This window comes from Sardina pilchardus, chromosome 11 (genome assembly GCF_963854185.1).
Source record: "Sardina pilchardus chromosome 11, fSarPil1.1, whole genome shotgun sequence".
Classification (NCBI taxonomy): domain Eukaryota; kingdom Metazoa; phylum Chordata; class Actinopteri; order Clupeiformes; family Clupeidae; genus Sardina; species Sardina pilchardus.
The window spans coordinates 1,319,607-1,340,881 of record NC_085004.1 but is presented as its reverse complement, the minus strand read 5'-3'; the positions used below and the strand labels follow the sequence as shown (position 1 = coordinate 1,340,881).

At 40.6% G+C, this 21,275-nt stretch overlaps 1 long non-coding RNA gene across 1 annotated transcript; it reads right to left on the bottom strand.

Annotated features, from left to right (window-relative positions):
- Positions 1–13,083: 13,083 nt before the first annotated feature.
- Positions 13,084–14,600, bottom strand: LOC134095605 (uncharacterized). Its single transcript, XR_009940582.1, has 2 exons — positions 14,363–14,600; positions 13,084–13,697 (listed from the first exon to the last, which is right to left on the bottom strand). It is a non-coding gene; the product is annotated as an uncharacterized LOC134095605 (long non-coding RNA).
- Between the last annotated feature and the right edge of the window lie 6,675 nt (positions 14,601–21,275).

Below are 21,275 nucleotides of genomic sequence, written 5' to 3'. Positions count from 1 at the left end.
CGTAACAGACAGATATTTGTGTTTGAAGGGGTGGTGTGTCTTAGGGGTGGGAATTGGCAAAAAAATTAAGATTCGATACTATTGCGATATTTGGGCCACAATTCGATAATATTGCGATTCTTAACATATTGCGATACACCAAGTATTGCAATTCGATTTTGCGATATATTGCTATTCATGTCTCTCATATTATTCTAAGTCATTACAAAAAATTAGGAAAATATACTGTTCAACACCCTTTGTAATGGCATGGTGCATGTCAAGGTCCTTACTATTCACTTTTTGTTGAAAACCAAAATACACCCACCTTTTTCGATGTGAAAGTAGTGTAGAGTGTCGTGTATAACAGGTTGTGATTGTGAAGCCATTTTCATTTATTATTGCTGTTGAATGCACAATGAAACACCACAACACGTGCCCCCCTTATAAGCGTAATAAGCTAATTTAATGTGATCAGAGTAAACCCTGAGTAAACTCGACTCAACTTAAAGTAAAATGGATAATTAAATTATATAATTAAGTATTGCGATACTTTGAGCTACAAGTATCGATTTAATTGTGTGCACAAAATATCGCGATACTGAACAGAATCGATTTTTTCCCCCACCACTAGTGTGTCTGTGTGTGTGTAAGTGTGTGTGTGTGTGTGTGTGTGTTTATGTGAAAGTCTTCGTTGCTAGTCAACTCAGCGACATGCAGTTTGTGGACAAGAGGCAGATGTAACGGACTGACGTTTCTGTTTGAAAGAGTTGTTTGTGTGTGTGTGTGTGTGTGTGTGTGTGTGTGTGTGTGTGTCTTTGTTGCCGGTGTACAGTATTTCTGAATATGAATGCTGTCTGGGCAGGAAATGGCATAGCTTTTATCACATGCAACCAATCCAAAATCGATTTCATATTCAGAAACGTTAACCAGTAACAGCCTGGTTGCTTTGACATATCAAAACCAAATTTTATCCTATTACATCATTTGAACAGGTGAGTCGTCCTGTTTATTTTACCATCCATTTGAGACTATAACACATTGCAACTTATTCAACAGTGAGTAAACTGCGGATGTTCCCTATGGAAGCATATGAGTTCCATAATTCAAATGAGAATGCATTCTGCAATATGCAATTCTAAAAGACATTACATTAGGCAATTGCTAATTCATTATGCAATTTAATATTACAATTTGCAATACTTTCTTTCAAACTGCATTTTAATATACAAAGTGACAATGCAATCATCAAATCAATTTGATTTATTTTGGTTAAAAATTTGAATAAACATGGATTGAATTGCATTCCATTTTGCCATGGTACTTTAGTCTCAAAATTCAAATGGCAATTCATTTTGCATTTCAATTTTCAATATTCAGTTTCATCTTTTAATTGTCAATTACTTTTGCAATGTAATGTTCAAAATTCAATGTAGAATTGAATTATTTTTTAATTTTTTTATTTATTTGATTTTTTTTTTTTTAAATGTTTTTTAAAAAAATATTGAAAACATTTTGAATATTTTTTGGCAAAAAGTTTTGCCCGGTTTGCAGAAATAGCGCCCCCGTTATTGCATAGCACTTTGTCACGCTCTTTGTGTCTCAAAATTCAAATGGCAATGGCAAACGCGATTCCAAAACACTTTCCAATCTGTCAGTCTCCCATCACCCATGGCGGGAACTACGTCACGTCCGTGTTTATCTCGCATTGGTCAGTCTTCTCTTTAAGGCGGGTCTTGGGCAGGGCGGCTGACTGCCTCCAGGTAGAGAAGATAACGTAAAAGAGAAATTGTCGCTGACACAGTAGCCTACTGTTGGAGGTGATGGGCAAGAACAGTCGCTCAGCTACTGAGGGAGGCAGGCGTGTGTGTGTGCGCGTGCGGAGACCTTGATCCGACCGTACGCCACCCCCTCCAGGAGCGTGTATCAGGGTGAAGCGTGAAAAATAGCACACAGGTAGCCAGGGGAGCTGATCGAGGGAGCTGGCAGCCCAGGGCCCTGGAGCTCATATCTGGGTGCAGCGTTTGCTCCTCTCAGCCCGGAGGACTGCTCCAGATTAACGACCATAGACAGTAAGATAGGCTACTGACAGGGCTAACACAGGGCTACTAACAGGGCAGTGCTGTTAATGACAGGGCAACATCGTTTCATTCACACTCAGGCACTCCTGGTCTGACCACGACCGTCCAGCTGCAGCCTGCACTGTCAGAAAGGAAGCGTAGCCACGTCCTGAGATATCGATGGCTTTGCCCCAAACGAGGAACGTGCATCGTTCTTTTCACAAATACACCATATTTGTAAGCAAATAAAGTGGTTTACTTAAGATTACTCAGCGTTTTATCAACGTTTGGTCCGCGAAAATATTCTCGCTGCACCGGTAGGGAACCCGCCGTCATGTCATCCGGCACAAGCTTCCTTGGTACACTGCTGTCATAAGCATTACGGTTCCCCATTGACTCTGATAGTCAGAATCAATGGGAGTCAATGGGGAACCGTAATCCTTATGACAGCAGTGTACCAAGGAAGCTTGTGCCGGATGACATGACGGCGGTGGTAGGGAATCGGTTGCGAGACTCGGTGAGACGTGATCATCCCACTGGATTGTTGTTTGTACAAACATTCAACATCCAAAACTATAACTGAAAAACGTCAACATTGACGAATGTAATACATTTGTGCTACGTTATAAAAATAAAACGTAGACACCTATTAAAAGATGCACTTGCTAATTTGTGCTACATTCTTATCAACGATCAGTGAAAAACTACTTCCTCGTTTGGGGCAAAGCCATCGATATCTCAGCAAGTGACTACGCTTGCTTTCCGGTTCTGACCAAACGTTGATAAAACGCTGAGTAATCTTAAGTAAACCACTTTATTTGCTTACAAATATGGTGTATTTGTGAAAAGAACGATGTACGTTCCTCGTTTGGGGCAAAGCCATCGATATCTCAGGACGTGGCTACGCTTCCTTTCTGACAGTGCAGGCTGCAGCTGGACGGTCGTGGTCAGACCAGGAGTGCCTGAGTGTGAATGAAACGATGTTGCCCTGTCATTAACAGCCCTGCCCTGTTAGTAGCCCTGTGTTAGCCCTGTCAGTAGCCTATCTTACTGTCTATGGTCGTTAATCTGGAGCAGTCCTCCGGGCTGAGAGGAGCAAACGCTGCACCCAGATATGAGCTCCAGGGCCCTGGGCTGCCAGCTCCCTCGATCAGCTCCCCTGGCTACCTGTGTGCTATTTTTCACGCTTCACCCTGATACACGCTCCTGGAGGGGGTGGCGTACGGTCGGATCAAGGTCTCCGCACGCGCACACACACACGCCTGCCTCCCTCAGTAGCTGAGCGACTGTTCTTGCCCATCACCTCCAACAGTAGGCTACTGTGTCAGCGACAATTTCTCTTTTACGTTATCTTCTCTACCTGGAGGCAGTCAGCCGCCCTGCCCAAGACCCGCCTTAAAGAGAAGACTGACCAATGCGAGATAAACACGGACGTGACGTAGTTCCCGCCATGGGTGATGGGAGACTGACAGATTGCAAAGTGTTTTGGAATCGCGTTTGCCATTGCCATTTGAATTTTGAGACACAAAGAGCGTGACAAAGTGCTATGCAATAACGGGGGCGCTATTTCTGCAAACCGGGCAAAACTTTTTGCCAAAAAATATTCAAAATGTTTTCAATATTTTTTTAAAAAACATTTAAAAAAAAAAAATCAAATAAATTAAAAAATTAAAAAATAATTCAATTCTACATTGAATTTTGAACATTACATTGCAAAAGTAATTGACAAATATAGCTGCAAGCAGCAATGTGGGGGCCAAGCAGGCAGATCAAAAGGCCAGAGTTGCCATGGTAACTCAATGCTGTTAAGTCAGGTATGTAGTTTTAAGCAGTCACAAGAATTTTGATGTCAAACAACCCAAGATTGCCTGAGATGCAAGCCCACTTCCTGTTCGGCGGCTTCGCCGTCAATTTCGATTGGCTATTGCGGGCGAACGGTTTAAGATATCATTCCGAAAAAGCAAGGCCTATATTAGACTCGGGCTGAAGATCATCCGTGTCAAGTTTCGTGCAGATCGGATACATTTTGTGACCTGTGGAAATGTTTAAGGGGTTTTGATTAAATCCAATATGGTGGCAGAATCAATTATGTTGATGTCACAAATTGAGCTGGGCTAGCCTAAGGACCTTCCACAGTATTATCAGACACCACTAGCAAGTTTTCATTCCAAACACATCAATAGCTACAGTCCAAAATGCCTTTTGGCTAATTGCAGCGCCCCCTAGAAGTCAAAGGTCACCAAATTTCTTGAGCGTCCTCCTGATGCGGTCCCGAGTCCACATACCAAGTTTGGTTTTGATGCGCGCAAGGGTTGCTGAAATATCAGCCCACTTCCTGTTTGGCGGCTTCGCCGCGAACTTTGATTGGCTGTTACGGGCGAACGGTTATAGTTCCGAAGAAGAAAAATAATTTCAGAATACAGGATGGTCTGTAGATTATGTGTGTGAAGTTTGGTGTCGATCGGACAAAATCTGTAGGAGGAGAAGGCTTTTAAGTGTTTTTGACAAAATCCAAAATGGCGGAAAATCCATCATGGCGGAAAATGACGTCATAGGGTCCGTTGAACTCAGGCTGGTCCAAAGATTCCAATGATACCTGACTTTTGAAAATTGACCAAAGGGGTCAAAAGTTACGTGCGTGAACGCACGTCCAACTTTGACCTGTTGGTGGCGCTAGAGCGTATGAGGTGCCGACATGAAACTTGTTGAAATTAATCATTGGACTGTCCTTAAGCAGTGTGCCAAATTTCACAACTTTTCACCAGTCGGTTCTATGGGCTGCCATAGACTTCAATGGCAGGGGAATAATAATAGTTTATAATAATAATAATAGTAAGAAAACATAGAAACACAATGGGGTCCTCGCAGCTTCGCTGCTTGGCCCCCAATTAAAAGATGAAACTGAATATTGAAAATTGAAATGCAAAATGAATTGCCATTTGAATTTTGAGACTAAAGTACCATGGCAAAATGGAATGCAATTCAATCCATGTTTATTCAACGTGATTGCATTGTCACTTTGTATATTAAAATGCAGTTTGAAAGAAAGTATTGCAAATTGTAATATTAAATTGCATAATGAATTAGCAATTGCCTAATGTAATGTCTTTTAGAATTGCATATTGCAGAATGCATTCTCATTTGAATTATGGAACTCATATGCTTCCATAGTTCCCGCATAACAGGATAGCTATACTCCTAACATTACTCGTATTTGTTCTAGAAACATGCCTAGTTCCTTAGGCTCCCTCCTTCCTTCAGTGGTTACGTGTTTCATGCTAGCTACACGTGAACAACTCATACTTAATTCAACACAAGGTCTACAGACCTTAGAGGTGTACATTTCATTTTCATACATCAAAGCGTTCGCCCGTGACAGCCAATCAAATTCGATGATGAAGCGTCCAAACAGGAAGTGAGGTCAAATCTCGGAAACGCTGTGAGGTATCGAGACCATATTTGGCGGGATGATTTTGGACACCATCCAAAGTAGCCTCAGTAAATGTGTTGTAATTTGGCCACTAGGGGGCGCCGCAATTAGCAAAAATGCATTTTGGCTCATATCTCTTTACGTCTTTGGGATGACATCTACATTTTTACATTGGAGGTGCTCTGGGACATACCACTGATAAACCTAGGCAACTCGTCAGGTCAGTGTAAGAATTCGGCAATCGAGGGCAACGTCGCCAAACTCGAAGCAGCTTCGCGTCTTGGCCAAACTTTGGCGCTTTGACCTGAGGGCGAGCTGTCGCGTATCCTGCCGGGGTGCTCTCGCGGCGCGTCGGAGCAAGCACACTTCGCACTTTCCCACCGGGAAATGCATTCTAGTTTATCTTGCGGAACATTTTTGTCTCCCTATCTTGTCCTAGGGATTTGGAGCTAGAGACGCCGTTCCACTTCTCACGCGTGCGTCCTGATGCGAGGATGGTGGCTTGTATAAAGCTTTTCGATACGCCTTGTCGTTCTCCCGTTATTCCAGTTTTTCCGGTCGATTTTTCCCCATAGGAATGAATGGAAAAGCGACTTTTGAGCGCTGATGCCCACACATTTTTCCACCTGTAGCCCAAACCGTAAGACATAAAGTCATGGAATTTAGTATGCTGATAGAGGAGACTACCCTGATTGACACCACCAGGTTTCATGCTCGCCACTCTCACGCTCTAGCGCCACCAACTGGTCAAAGATGGAAAACACGTTCATGCCCGTAACTTTTGATCCGTATGGCCGATTTTGATAAAACTTATACCATTGGAATCCTCTGACTCAGCCGATTCCAACGCACCATATGATGTCATTTTCCGCCATGATGGATTTTCCGCCATTTTGAATTTTGTCCAAAGTCAAAGTAAAGCTACCCTGGCCGCATAGTTTATCCGATCGTCATGAAACTTGGCACACATGATCTACAGACAAAGGCGGATCAACCGCCTTGATTTCGCCTTCATATGTCCAAGCGTTCGCCTGTGATAACCAATTAAATTCAGCGAGCGAAGCCGCCAAACAGGAAGTGGGCCTATCTTGGAAATTCTGTGACGTATGAAAGCCATATTTGGTGGGATGACATGAGACCCCATCCAAAGCACCCTCAATAAATTTGGTGTTATTTGGTCTGTCGATGGCTCTATAATTAGCAAAAACGTGTGTGTTGGTGAATGTATACTATTATTCGGAATAGCTCATCTTAAATTGCTTAGGTCATGCAGAAATGACATTTCAGAGTGATTTAAGATACAATGTTGATATTTAAAAAAAAAAAATCAAATCAAGGCCATTCTTGTAAAAGTTATTGGTGCAATTATCACAGCACTATATGGTTCTGCCATGTAATTTCATACTTTCCTCATGGTCTAATGGTAGACCTGCACTTGTCATTCATTCATCGGATGGCTGAGATGGTCCGCAACGGTGCAATGTGGGTGTAGTTCTAGGGTGGTCCGCAACGGGGTGTCTCATCCTGAGACTGTTTATATCTTAGCAATGCCATGGCCCCGAGGGGCAAGTACGGACTTATGCGCTGTTAGGAGTTGAGTGTGTTCATTTGGTATATATACTAGACAATCACCTGATGTTTCATACTGACGGTGTGTTTTGGATGATTTGTATGATTTTGGATATTGTATAGTTATGAGGGTAGGCTAAACTAACTGCAGTTCAAATAGTTGGTTTTAACTTTACCAAGGCTGTTTTAATACTGAATTGCAACTGCTGTTATGAAGACTGTATGAAAGACTCTTAGTTTAGTTTTATCAGACGTAGCGTTCTATGATCTTTGGTTAGTAGTTGGCTATTACCAGAGAGTTGCAGTCATGACGTTAGCTTTATAGAGATTAATACAGAGTGAGTCTACTACCTGTAAGTTGAAGTTGTGTGCGTCCATGACAACAAAGTAAGTAAAAGTAATGTTTGGTTATGTGTATTGTAGGTGGGATGTGTCGTTTACGTTAATATAATGCAAGTGATTAGCATGCTAAACGGAGATTTAGCATTCAGGGGATGAATGAATGCTGTTTATGTTACGTGTGTAATTAAGACAAGTTGTGCTCATAGAGAGATAGAGATACACTTTATTTGGTAATCATATTACTAATAGCATTTTATTTGGTTCTTTACAGACCACACATTCCTATATGTATAAGTTCATCCACACTGTTGTGTGGAACCTGTTTGAAGAGAAAATAAAGAAACGACTGCTTCAACCGGTGTTTTAACTGACGCCACCCAAGCAACACAAAACCTCATTTCCATACAGTCCTTTAGCCCTCAGTAACAAAGACAGTCTGGAGCCTGGCAGACGTGAAGGCAGTGAAAGGTAATTAAATGCATGGTCCAAGAAGCCAAACTATGTTAACTGTAAATTTAATATGGAACGAGAGGTACATGTTGCTGATGTCGTTTCGCAACTCATCGAGCTAGCTATGAATCCCCCTGTTGCTAGCTGCTGCCAAGTTGAAGTAGGCTGGTCATGTCTAAAGTGTGATTATTTTCAATAACTACTCTTCCTGATTGATTGTCATTGACACCATCAGCGTGATTATTTTCAATAACTACTCCTCCTGATTGATTGTCATTGACACCGTCAGGGTATGGCTCACCAAAAGAGGGAGAAAGTAAGCTGTGTATGGCAGGTACTTGTGTGGTAGGCTAGGCAGTACTGTTCCATGTAAACTGCAGTGGTGGATTGCGTGATCGTTGGTCAGGCCACCCCAAAGAGTAGCCTAGGCATCACCAAATGGAGGACCACGGTCCGGGTCCGGACACAGTGACGGTTCTGTCCGGACCCAGCCTAATTGTCAGCCTAATATCATCAAAGAGCATCGTCCGTAGCCAAGCCAATCAACTCGATTGTTTACCTTTCAGCAACAGAGAATAGGCCTAGCGGGAGAGAGAGGAGATGAGAGAAAATGGCTTGCTCAACAATTAGAAAAAAACGAACTTTTAAAGATGAATGGACGGACCAACACGTTCATTCTGCTGTGAATATGTGCTGTGAAACTGTAGCGACGTTAGCGTCACTAACACGGGTCGTTTGAGGAAAAGTACAAAGTCCGTGAGGGCAAGTAACACTTGAAAAACCGCCGTCACGTCATCCTGCACTAAGCTTCCTTGTACGCCGCTATTAAAAGTATTACGGTTCCCCATTGACTCCCATTGATTCCGATCGATGTGCTGAAACAAACGCTGCTGACATATGACAGTAACCATTTCACTTTGATAATCACCTACATTTTTGTCCGACATAATAGAGCAAGAATTTCGAAATTTTATCGACGCAACGTGGAGAAACTTAGTGGAGAACAAAAACATTACATCCGTGACCCATGTTCAATGCAATTCCCCATTGACCCTGGGTCACGAAAAATGGCAGCCGTTATTTCTTGAATGTCAGAGTAATGACATTCAAAATTATACCTTAATAATACACCACCATTCATAAAGTAACGAAGTATGGAAAGCAAAACACAATTTATCACATGGATCACCCAAACGACTTTGTGCCAATTTTCAACCGCGCAGCTTTTATTATCATAATAATGGGTGTGAAATATTCCTTAACCACTAGATGGCGGCATGGCACAGCGCACTTTGCATGACACCGCAACCATGATACAGGAAGTAAATGGTTGCTGTGTCATGCAAAGTACAGAACAAACAAACTTAATGTTAACGAAGTTGTTAACATTACGCCCTGAAGTAATGTAAACTGTAGCCTATTGTTGTTTGTGCTACAAAGAAAACTTTAATTGATGTTATTGCAATATAATTATTATGGCCAAAATTGTTTTTATGAAATGATATATCAAAGCAGGTAGAAGTAACTGTAGTCACTTGACATTTCTGAGGATTTACATATTTCCATCAGTGCAGTGGTATAGAAATTCTTCAGTGGAGGCACCACACTAGTTAATCACGCTATCAACATCTTCTTACCTTTTCTTCTGTTATTACTATTCTTTAACTTTATGGTAGACAGTGAGTCCAGCAAATTGAGAACCTAGGATCCTGTTTATGTTTAAGAATGTGACTCCAGTATATATTGAGACGTGGAAAAGGGGGTTATATTTATATAATGCAAATGATTATGTTAACAATGTCATCGAATATGTTGTACAAACAAGAAGAGCGAAATGGTAAGCTTTTAAGAAATCATCATCCACATCATAGTATGATGCTGTGTGGGGTTATGGACTTGACAGTTTTGCATGGAATTGCCCATACAGTATATACATACAGTATACATATTTAAGCAATATAGCACGAGTGGGAGTGGGTTGTTGCTAGATATTCCCACGGGTGTTGTTCGGCCGTAGCCTCGAGGCCGGAGGCCGAGTGGCGCAGGCAACAACACCCGTGTAAATATCCAGCAACAACCCACGATCACAAGTGCTATATTGCTTTTATACAACAATTCTACCACTTGTTTTTTGCGCTAATTTCCCATTATAATGTAAATCGCTAAAACTGTCTTGTTTGTAGAACTAACTTCTCTCCGCCACAAAGTTCTATTACTTGCAGGACAAACTGCCGTTACTAGTTCTAAATGGATGGTTGCTATGGCCAAAGGCCAGTCATTAGTTCTAAAAGCACGTTGCTATGGCCAAAAGCCAGTCGTTAGTTCTATCTCTCCCGTTGTCAAGCAATGCAGAATATAGCCTAATAAACGTTAGCTCGCATTGCGTCTGGTTAGGACATGCTTTTAGCTTTGAAACATCACTATTTTACTTAACCTACTTGCCATCCAACTAGCTAATATCCACCTCCGTCATATTCTATGTTCTGAGTGTCTGTATTTCAGCTTGGATGCAACGTGACAGTTCGTTTTACACTTGACAATTTGACATTGTATCGCGGAGTGATTTATTATTAGCTGTGAAAAGTCAGAGTGGATTATCGTGGGATATTTCAACTCATGGAACGTCTCTCGGCCAATCAGAAACAAAGAAACAGCTTCATAGAACCCAATTGTTGTATAATAAGATTTGACACATTGCAGTTTTTTAATGCTGGGGTTAATTATAAATCAAAGAATTGTGGGTAGATGTGGGTGAACTGTGCAACATGCAGTTTGTAGACAAGAGGCAGACGTAACAGACAGATATTTGTGTTTGAAGGGGTGGTGTGTCTCTGTGTGTGTAAGTGTGTGTGTGTGTGTGTGTGTGTGTGTGTGTGTGTTTATGTGAAAGTCTTCGTTGCTAGTCAACTCAGCGACATGCAGTTTGTGGACAAGAGGCAGATGTAACAGACTGACGTTTCTGTTTGAAAGAGTTGTTTGAAAGAGTGTGTGTGTGTGTGTGTGTGTGTGTGTGTGTGTGTGTGTGTGTGTGTGTGTGTGTGTGTGTGTGTGTGTGTCTTTGTTGCCGGTGTACAGTATTTCTGAATATGAATGCTGTCTGGACAGGAAATGGCATAGCTTTTATCACATGCAACCAATCCAAAATCGATTTCATATTCAGAAACGTTAACCAGTAACAGCCTGGTTGCTTTGACATATCAAAACCAAATTTTATCCTATTACATAATTTGAACAGGTGAGTCGTCCTGTTTATTTTACCATCCATTTGAGGCTATAACACATTGCAACTTATTCAACAGTGAGTAAACTGCGGATGTTCCCGCATAACAGGATAGCTATACTCCTAACATTACTCGTATTTGTTCTAGAAACATGCCTAGTTTCTTAGGCTCCCTCCTTCCTTCAGTGGTTACGTGTTTCATGCTAGCTACACGTGAACAACTCATACTTAATTCAACACAAGGTCTACAGACCTTAGAGGTGTACATTTCATTTTCATACATCAAAGCGTTCCCGTGACAGCCAATCAAATTCGATGGTGAAGCGTCCAAACAGGAAGTGAGGTCAAATCTCGGAAATGCTGTGAGGTATCGAGACCATATTTGGCGGGATGATTTTGGACACCATTCAAAGTAGCCTCAGTAAATGTGTTGTAATTTGGCCACTAGGGGGCGCCGCAATTAGCAAAAATGCATTTTGGCTCATATCTCTTTACGTCTTTGGGATGACATCTACATTTTTACATTGGAGGTGCTCTGGGACATACCACTGATAAACCTAGGCAACTCGTCAGGTCAGTGTAAGAATTCGGCAATCGAGGGCAACGTCGCCAAACTCGAAGCAGCTTCGCGTCTTGGCCAAACTTTGGCGCTTTGACCTGAGGGCGAGCTGTCGCGTATCCTGCCGGGGCGCTCTCGCAGCGCTTCGGAGCAAGCACACTTTGCACTTTCCCACCGGGAAATGCATTCTAGTTAACATTTACCAGTGTTCGCTATTAGTTATCGTTCTTGGTGTGAACGACCCTCTCCTTAGTGTTATAACTGTCAGAACTCTATTCATAAGTTTAGTCAGCACCGCAACAAAGCGTTTAGCCATACCAACTTTGTCAGCATAAATTGGTCGACTAGTCTGTGACCTTTACCATCGCTAGCGTATCTGATGCACCTGTGGAAAACAGCTGATGGATTAGTAAGTAAAATCAAGTGAGCAAGCTTACGGTGACGTTGGTCATTTTAACGCAATGCCGCAATGCATTCTAGAGAGCTCAACGTAGATAATCAATACCATGTTATAGTTACGCTATGTGTTCTGTTCCGAGTAGGCCTAGCCTATTTAGAGGTAGACTTGGAGAAACTGTCTAAACTAATCAATTTAAAGTGAGCGCAATTGCGTCTGATATTTTGGGGAATTCTTCACGTTTATCCCGTTAGTGACACATGCTCAGGCTGTAATGATTTGTGTTCGTTGCTAAACGAAGCGAATCTAAATGTGGAGTACTGAGCATGTTCCTCCAGTCTAGTTGTGTCCAGATATAGGCTTTTTATACAGTGATGCATCTACAGCCTAAAGCACGCACCGCCACCTACTTGCAAGAAAAACGTCTGGTATTGGCTAATTAGTCGAACTAGTCCTCATTCATTTGTATAAGACTGCAGTGGGAAACGAGTTAAGCTGAAATGCATTAATCATTGCATTTCAATTCTAGCGTTCTTGGAAATTTAGAACATCACAAGTTTGCTTTTGTTTATGTAAAGCACGTTGCATGAAATGGGCTATAGCCTATAAATAAACTTGACTTGACATGGCAGGAGGATTGTTCTGTTTACTTATCAAATCAGCCAGCTTTTGGGCTACACTGGAGTCTGGACATCTGGAGAAAGCATAGCCTACCCATGAAGAATCTCTGTGTGATGTTTCATATATAATATGTTTATGGATAAATAAAATCACCTAAGCTTATTAATCCAGACTCAATTTCAGATATAATGGAATTTAAATAACAGAAAAGAATACAATGAATTGATACAAAAGTTATAAGAGTTAGGCTAAGAGGATACACAAGCTGTGAAATCAGGTAAGTGCAGTGTTATAAAATTATTGTTGTGCTGCCATCAGAGTGCCAACAATGTTCATAAAACATTTCTCTAGTGTTGATCAGTGGAGAGAGTAGCACTTCTGTGTGTCCTACCGTTTTGATATGTCTTAGGCTACCTCTCTGTGGTGAGAGCCAACAAACAAGCAAGGAGAAGAAGGTCTGCAATACTGATGGTCTTTAATCTCGTTCTTCAGCAGGAATTCAGAGTGATTAGACCAATATGCCTAGAGAAACTAACAATATTGTAGCCCACAGTTGTCTTTTCTTATGAAGGCGTATGCAACCATGGTTAATGGATCAAAAAGGTGTCATTATTGGCAAGACTTGGGTTTGCAACTAAGTGAAATGTGAAATTAAGTAAATGTAACTGTGCTACACTGACAATTGATAATCCCATAATGACCACTGTGTTACCTTACAAATGACACTAAACATTGAACAAAATACTTTCAATTGATTAAAATGTCTGAACTTTAACATCAAGAAAAACAACAAGTGCACATTCTCTCAGAATGACCCCAGGGGACAATATTGCTAACTGAATGGCAACACTATTCTATCTATTGTCCGTCTCCTCTTTGGAGATGTGGATCTGAAGAACGACTTCTGTCAATGCCCTTGTGGACACACTTGAAGTGGACTGTGATGGAGGCTGGGGGAGAGACTGGAGGTTGTCATCATTCAGTATTGGTTATCCAGTGCCACCTCCTACAGGGTTGTTGCAGAAGCCTTCGATGTTCCCAAGACCACTGTGCATGACGTTGTGCCAGTCCTAGAGATAGAGGTTACATCTTTTACCATCTTAGACACTTTCTTATAAACACTCATTTAAAATCAAATATTAGTAAGGAGAAAATTATTTTCTGCCATTAACATTTTATTTTCCATCGTTAGGCTATACCAGAGCCCTAGACATTCTCTGGTTATACCCAAATCCGGCTATGATATCACTTATCAAAGAGCAGTAGGCTTAAACTGGGAACTGTTTTGAACCAGGTGCTCATTTCTCAGTAGATACCAAAGCAACTTAGCTATCAAAGATTTTCACGTTACACTTTTGTAAATTAAACTTATTTTTTAAAAGTACGAATAGAGTTCTGTCAGTTATAACTGACAGAACACTTAGGAGATAAGGGCCGTTCACACCAAGAATGATAACCATAACGATAACTAGGCTATAAATAAACATTGCTCTCGTTAATGTGAATGACGACGTTACCTAGAGGCTAGGAAATCGTCATGCTACTTAGCGACTTAGCAAGCTAACAGGTTTCTACCATTCATTTCCATTGAGCGCCAGTTAGTTTACGTTAGCTTTGGTTAAGTTGGGCTATTTATTCACTTGCACATACACAAATACAGCTCTACAGTAATAAAACTTCCACAATAACAGAAGCCACGAAACATTCCATACCAAAACACCCAACTAATACTCACATTTGTGCTCTTCATCTCCGGTTTTTGCCATACTTGTCCCTTCGCTGTCCGCCATTGTTACTGAAATTTTCTGAAGCTGGAAACAATCGCTATGCATTATGGGATGCAGTATCCCATCAGTATAACATCCGGGAAACTTTTGTGTACTGGTAATATTACATTTTCCAAACACTGCATACTATTTGCTACTTCACGTCATTATCAGTATGTGACTAGTATTTAGCACGCAGTTCGAACACAGCCAGGATCTGTAGTCTTAATGAGATTGTATGCTGAAAGCCTGAGACAGAAGGTGCCTCTCATATAGCGTTTACGCGTCCTCTCTCGCTCCTCACTGATCTACATAAAGAATGATGGAGCGGCAACAATGGGATAGTCTAGCCCTTCTTCTATCTTTCTTTATGTAGATCATTGAGGATCGAGGAGCGAGGGAGGACATATAAACGCTGCTTGAGAGGGACCCACAGTAAATACTTTAAAAGTTGTATGTAGATAGTCTAATTAATGTTGATAGACAGAATGTTTAATGGATGTTGATAGGCAGATTGTTTAATAGATATTGATTGACAGTTTAATGGGTGGATGAGTGAATGGTCTGAAGAAGATGAATGGATAGAAGGTTGGATGGAATGTGCCTTATATTCTTGTTAAGAGAGACACTGATACAGCTCTCTGAGAGTAGTTGATACAGGTGTAATCAATTTAACTGGCTAGTCTGAGACAGAGTAAATAATTTAAAAGTTGAATGTAGATAGTCTAATTAATGTTGATAGACAGAGAGTTTAATGGATGTTGATAGACAGATTGTTTAATAGATGTTGATAGACAGTTTAATGGGTGGATGAGTGAATGGTCTGAAGAAGATGAATGGATAGAATGTTGGATGGAATGTGCCTTATATTCTTGTAGAATGGAGAGACACAGCTCTCTACTGAGAGTAGTGGTTACAGATACAGGTGTAATCAATTTAACTGGCTAGTCTTAAAGGGATATTCCGCCATTTTTGGAAATACGCTCATTTTCCACCTCCCTTCGAGCAAAACAATCGATATTTACCTTGTTACCGTTCATCCAGCCATTCTGTGAGTCTGGCGATACAACTTTTAGCTTCAGCCTAGCATAGATCATTGAATCGGATTAGACCATTAGCTTCTCGCCTGCTAGCTTCATGTTTAAAAGTGACTAAGATTTCTGGTAATTTTCCCATTTAAAACGTGTCTCCTCTCAAGTTAGAAAGTGCAATAAGACCAACTGAAAATGAAACCTGGCGTTTTTCTAGGCTGATTTGACATGGAACTACACTCTCATCTGGCGTAATAATCAAGGCAACTTGCAAACGTACCATAGGCGCAGTGATATCGTACGCAGCATCTGAAAATAGTCCCCATAGACAACAAGCAGTGGTAGTGCCAGTAGTTTGTAAGTTGCCTTGATTATTACGCCAGATGAGAGTGTAGTTCCATGTCAAATCAGCCTAGAAAAACGGCAGGTTTCATTTTCAGTTGGTCTTATTGCACTTTCTAACTTGAGAGGAGACACGTTTTAAATTGGAAAATTACCAGAAATCTTAGTCACTTTTAAACATGAAGCTAGCAGGCGAGAAGCTAATGGTCTAATCCAATTCAATGATCTATGCTAGGCTGAAGCTAAAAGTTGTATCGCCAGACTCACAGAATGGCTGGATGAACGGGAACAAGGTAAATATTGATTGTTTTGCTCGAGGGTAGGTGGAAAATGAGCGTATTTCCAAAAATGGCGGAATATCCCTTTAAGAGAGCCAGCCTGAGACAGAGTAGATTGTTTAAAAGTTGAATGTAGAGCGTCTTATTGATGTTGATAGGCAGACTGTTTAGAATGGGTGGATGAGTGAATGGTTTGAAGAAGATGAATGGATATAAAGTTGGATGGAATTAGGAGAACTTATTTTGATACTGTTGTGCGCAGAGGATACAGGGGAACAGAATATGTAGTCTTCAGAGAGATTGTATGGTTAAAGCCAGAGAAACTGACAGTTGGTGCCCAGGTGGCCGGCCACCTGGCCTAAGATTCTAATTGCTGCCGTGATGTCACAATGAGCAATGTTAAGTCTATGGGGAAATAGCTCAATGTTAAATCTATGGGGAAATCGTTTTTTAATTCATAGTTTAAAAAGTATAAAAGTTACAAAGTTGAAAAATACAAAGCAGACATGGCATGAGCAAGACCTACGCAACAACGTTTGAATGAAGTTTCTACGTTAAACGGTTAAAGCTGAATTGGTTGCGTTAGAAGAAGAAGTTTAACTAGAAATGCAATTCCAAGGAATTACCAGTGCATGAAAATGCAAAAAAATGTAGATATGGCTACTAAGGTGTAGCTAGGGTAAACATGGTGGTTGAATAGTTTAAAGAGAGTTGATAGTGTTAAGGTAGACATTTTAAAGCTTAAACATTCCTGTTCTAACTTAACTAATACTTTCTAATAGGTATTCTAAAATGTTAACTATGCTAACAATGCTAACCAGGTTGATAAGTTAACTTAGCTGATGATTTCTAGCAGTAATGCTAAAAATGCTAACTATGCTAACATTGCTAACTATGCTAACAATGCTAACCAGGTTGATTAGCTAACTTAGCTAATCATTTTAGCAAATGTGCTAAAAATGCTAACTATGCTAACAATGCTAACTATGCTAACAATGCTAACCGGTTGATTAGCTAACTTAGCTAATCATTTTTAACAGTTATGCTAAAAATGCTAACAATGCTAACATTGCTAACTATGCTAACAATGCTAACCACATTGATTAGCTAACTTAGCTAATCATTTTAGCAAATGTGCTAAAAATGCTAACTATGCTAACAATGCTAACCAGGTTGATTAGCTAACTTAGCTAATCATTTTTAACAGTTATGCTAAAAATGCTAACAATGCTAACTATGCTAACCATGTTAACAATGCTAACTTGCTAGTGAGGACTTTTATTTTGAAACATTTGTTGCTAGAATATCCATGGTGGCCACTATCAGGAAACAAGAAGTTACTGCAGTATAATCATGTTGGTTGCTATGGAAACGGTCATAAACGCTTAATTTTAATGGTTGCTATGTTGGTTGCTAGGTACATGGAGGTTTCATGTAGTTGACCGGAGGCATAGTTGATGATAGCTGACAGTGGGAATGGTTGAACAGTTAAATAGTTGAGTAGTTTCAATGGTTAAATGGTTTAATAGTGTATTATTGCAGTGAGGACTTTTATTTTGAAACAGTTGTGGACAGAGGAAACAGACAGGATATGTAGTCTTCAGAGAGAGATTGTATGCTCAAAGCCTGAGAGAGAGAGAGCTGCTGCAGGTGGGGCTGGCCACCTGGCATAAGATTCTAATTACTTAACGACCCGATTGTGATGTCATAGAGGCCAATGTTAAGTCTATGGGGTAAATTGTAATAGTTTTTAATTTATAGTTTAAAAAGTATAAAAGTTACAAAGTTGAAAAGTCATACCAACCCGATCCATTAGAAGACCTACGTTACAGAGTTTGAATGAAGTTTCTAAGTTAAACGGTTGAAGAGAAATTGCGGTTAGAAAAATCGATCAGCGGAATAATAATAAGAAGAAGTCTAGGAAGAACAGTACAGTGCATTTGCATGCACTGTAACTAGAAATGCAATTCCAAGGAATTACCAGTGCATGAAAATGAAAAAAATTATAGATAGATGATGTAGATATGGCTACTAAGGTGTAACTAGGGTAAAGATGGTGATTGCATAGTTTAAAGAGAGTTGATGTGTGAAGGTAGACGGTTTAAAGCTTAAACATTCCAGTTGTAACTTAACTAATGATTTCTAAAAGGTATGTTAAAATGTTAACTATGTTACTGTAACAATGATAACCAGGTTGATTGGTTTACTTAGCTAATGATTTCTAACAGTTATGGTAAAAATGCTAACAATGCTAACTATGTTAACAATGCTAACCAGATTGATCAGCTAACTTAACTAATGATTTCTAACAGAAATGTTCAAAATGCTAACTATGCTAACAATGCTAACTATGCTAACAATGCTAACCAGGTTGATTAGCTAACTTAGCTAATCATTTTTAGCAGTTATGCTAAAAATGTTACCTATGCTAACAATGCTAACTATGCTAACTAGCTAACTTGCTACTGAGGACTTTTATTTTGAAACATTTGTTAATAGGGTATCCATGGCTGCCACTATCAGGAATAAAGAAGTTACTGTAGTAAAATCATGTTGGTTGCTATGGAAACGGTCATAAACGCTTAATTTTAATGGTTGCTATGTTGGTTGCTAGGTACATGGAGGTCTCATGTAGTTGACTGGAGGCATAGTTGATGATAACTGACAGTGGGAATGGTTGAACAGTTAAATAGATTAGTAGTTTCAATGGTTAAATGATTTAATAGTGTATTATTGCAGTGAGGACTTTTATTTTGAAACAGTTGTGGACAGAGGAAACAGTTTAACAGGTATATGTAGTCTTCACAGAGAATGTATGCTTAAAGCCTGAGAGAGAGAGAGAGCTGCTGCAGCTGGCCTGGCCACCTGGCAGAAGATTCTAATTGCCCTATTATGATGTCATAATCACAATGTTAAGTCTATGGGGAAATTTTAATAGTTTTTAATTTATAGTTTAAAAAGTATAAAAGTTGAAAAATAAATAGCACGGGTGTCCTAAGCAAGACCTACGTTACAAAGTTTGAATGAAGTTTCTACGTTAAACGGTTGAAGCTGCATTAAATGCGTTAGAAGAAGAAGAATAAGAAGAAGCCTAGGAAGAACAGTACAGTGCATTTTCATGCACTGTAATAAGAAGACTTGGAATAACAGTACAGTGCATTTTCATGCACTGTAATAAGAAGAAGAAGCAGAAGACCGAGGAAGAACAGTACAGTGCATTTTCATGCACTCTAATAATAAGAAACCTAGGAAGAACAATATAGTGCATTTTCATGCACTATAATAAAAAGCCTAGGAAGAACAGTACAGTGCATTTTCATGCACTGTAATAAGAAGACTTGGAATAACAGTACAGTGCATTTTCATGCACTGTAATAATAAGAAGTTGAAGAAGACTAGGAAGAACAGTACAGTGCATTTTCATGCACTGTAATAAGAAGTTGCGGAAGAAGACTTGGAAGAACAGTATTGTGCATTTTCATGCACTATAATAAGAAGAATACTAGGAAGAACAGTACAGTGCATTTTCATGCACTGTAATAAGAAGAATAGGAAGAACAGTACAGTGCATTTTCATGCACTGTAATAAGAATACTTTGGAAGAACAGTATAGTGCATTTTCATGCACTATAATTAAAATAGAGAGCATTCAGAGAATGCAAATACCATTGCACACTAGGCAGGCTACCACCCCCCCCCCCCCCCAGCAGCTTCCCAAACAAGCTGCAGTAATGAACACTTTCTTCCCTTCCAGAACTTCAAAGAAGCTATAAGCTTCAACAGGAATGTGATAGTAATAACAAGAATAAAAATAAGTTAGTACTAAAACATAGCCAACTTAAGGTTGAAAGGCCGATCAGGTTGGAGCAGTACAGAATAAAAATAATAAATGGCCTGTGAGAGAACGTTAAGCAAGGAGGCCAGATCGACCACAGGAGTTAAAGAGTCAATATTTCGCCATATGAATTGGGCTAGCTGCCAAACCTGGCCTACATTATCTTACCCTGACCAGTCATGACACAGAGTCCACATCTGCACGGCCATTAGTAGAAGCGACGCTGTTCAGCTCGGCGGAGTTTTCTTGAATCAGTGGATGTTGTCGAATGAAGCGTTCAGCAGTGGCTGAGTTCTCGAATCTGTGCTGCTCGCCGTTCAGTAGAGTGATCCTCAGATGACCCGGGTAGAAAACCCCATATGCCTTGACCGCGGAGTTCCCACGTAGCAAGCGTTTGACATCAGTAAATTCCTCGCGTTTCTTAGATTGAGCGGCCGTGAGGTAGGGGAAATATGCACCCGTCTGCCATCATGTTGCAATGAGCCGCCCATCTCCCTAGCTTTGCGAAGTAGAACGGCCCTGTCCCTCTGATAAAGCAGCCGTATAATCACTGGACGTGGTGCCTCATCACTCTTTGGTTTAGGACGTAAGGCTCTGTGGGCACGATCGATGGCTGGTTCAAAGTCGAGATCCAGAGTATCATGCAGCCATTTAGTTAGCCAGCTAGCTGCTTGAGGACCTTCTATGCCCTCCGTCAAACCAATCATTCTAATGTTATGTCGTCTAGATCTGCTTTCTAGCTCCTCACATTTAGCTTTCAAGGACGACACCTCACCGGTCAGAGTAGTGACGGTAGACTGCAAGTCCCGTACAGAATCTCCACAGAAAACAGCAGTATTCTCAACATCAACCAACCGGTTAGCGTGGGAGTCCAACGTAGCTCGCAGAGCACTAGTAGAGGAGGTCAATTCCTCGCGCACCGAAGATATTTCAGTCCTCAATGAACCGACCACTGACTCGATTTTCCCAAAATATCCGTTTTCAATATGCCCAGCTGGTCAGTTAAGGTCTCCAGATTTAGAGGAGTGCTCGACTGGTTGTCTTGACCATTAGCAGAGTGTTCACCCTCTTTAGCATTAGCAGCTAGCCGTTGCTTACGCATCATGGTTTACTGATTCGAGTTGTTGTAAGCGTCGCAAAAGCTCAATATAATTACCGGTAACAGGCAAAATAATGCACACTGGATCAACCCAGTGCATAAATATTAGACTTTGGGGTTGTACTCGTCTCAAAAATAAACATTCCTATCACATTTCCAAGGAGCTCACTTAGCCACGTCTGCTTGGCTCCATGACCGGAAGCGCCCCCCCTCATTGCCATATTCTCTTAAAACATATATGGCTATATATTTGAAAACGAGTTGATTAAAGGTTTCTAATGGTGTTTCTATAATATG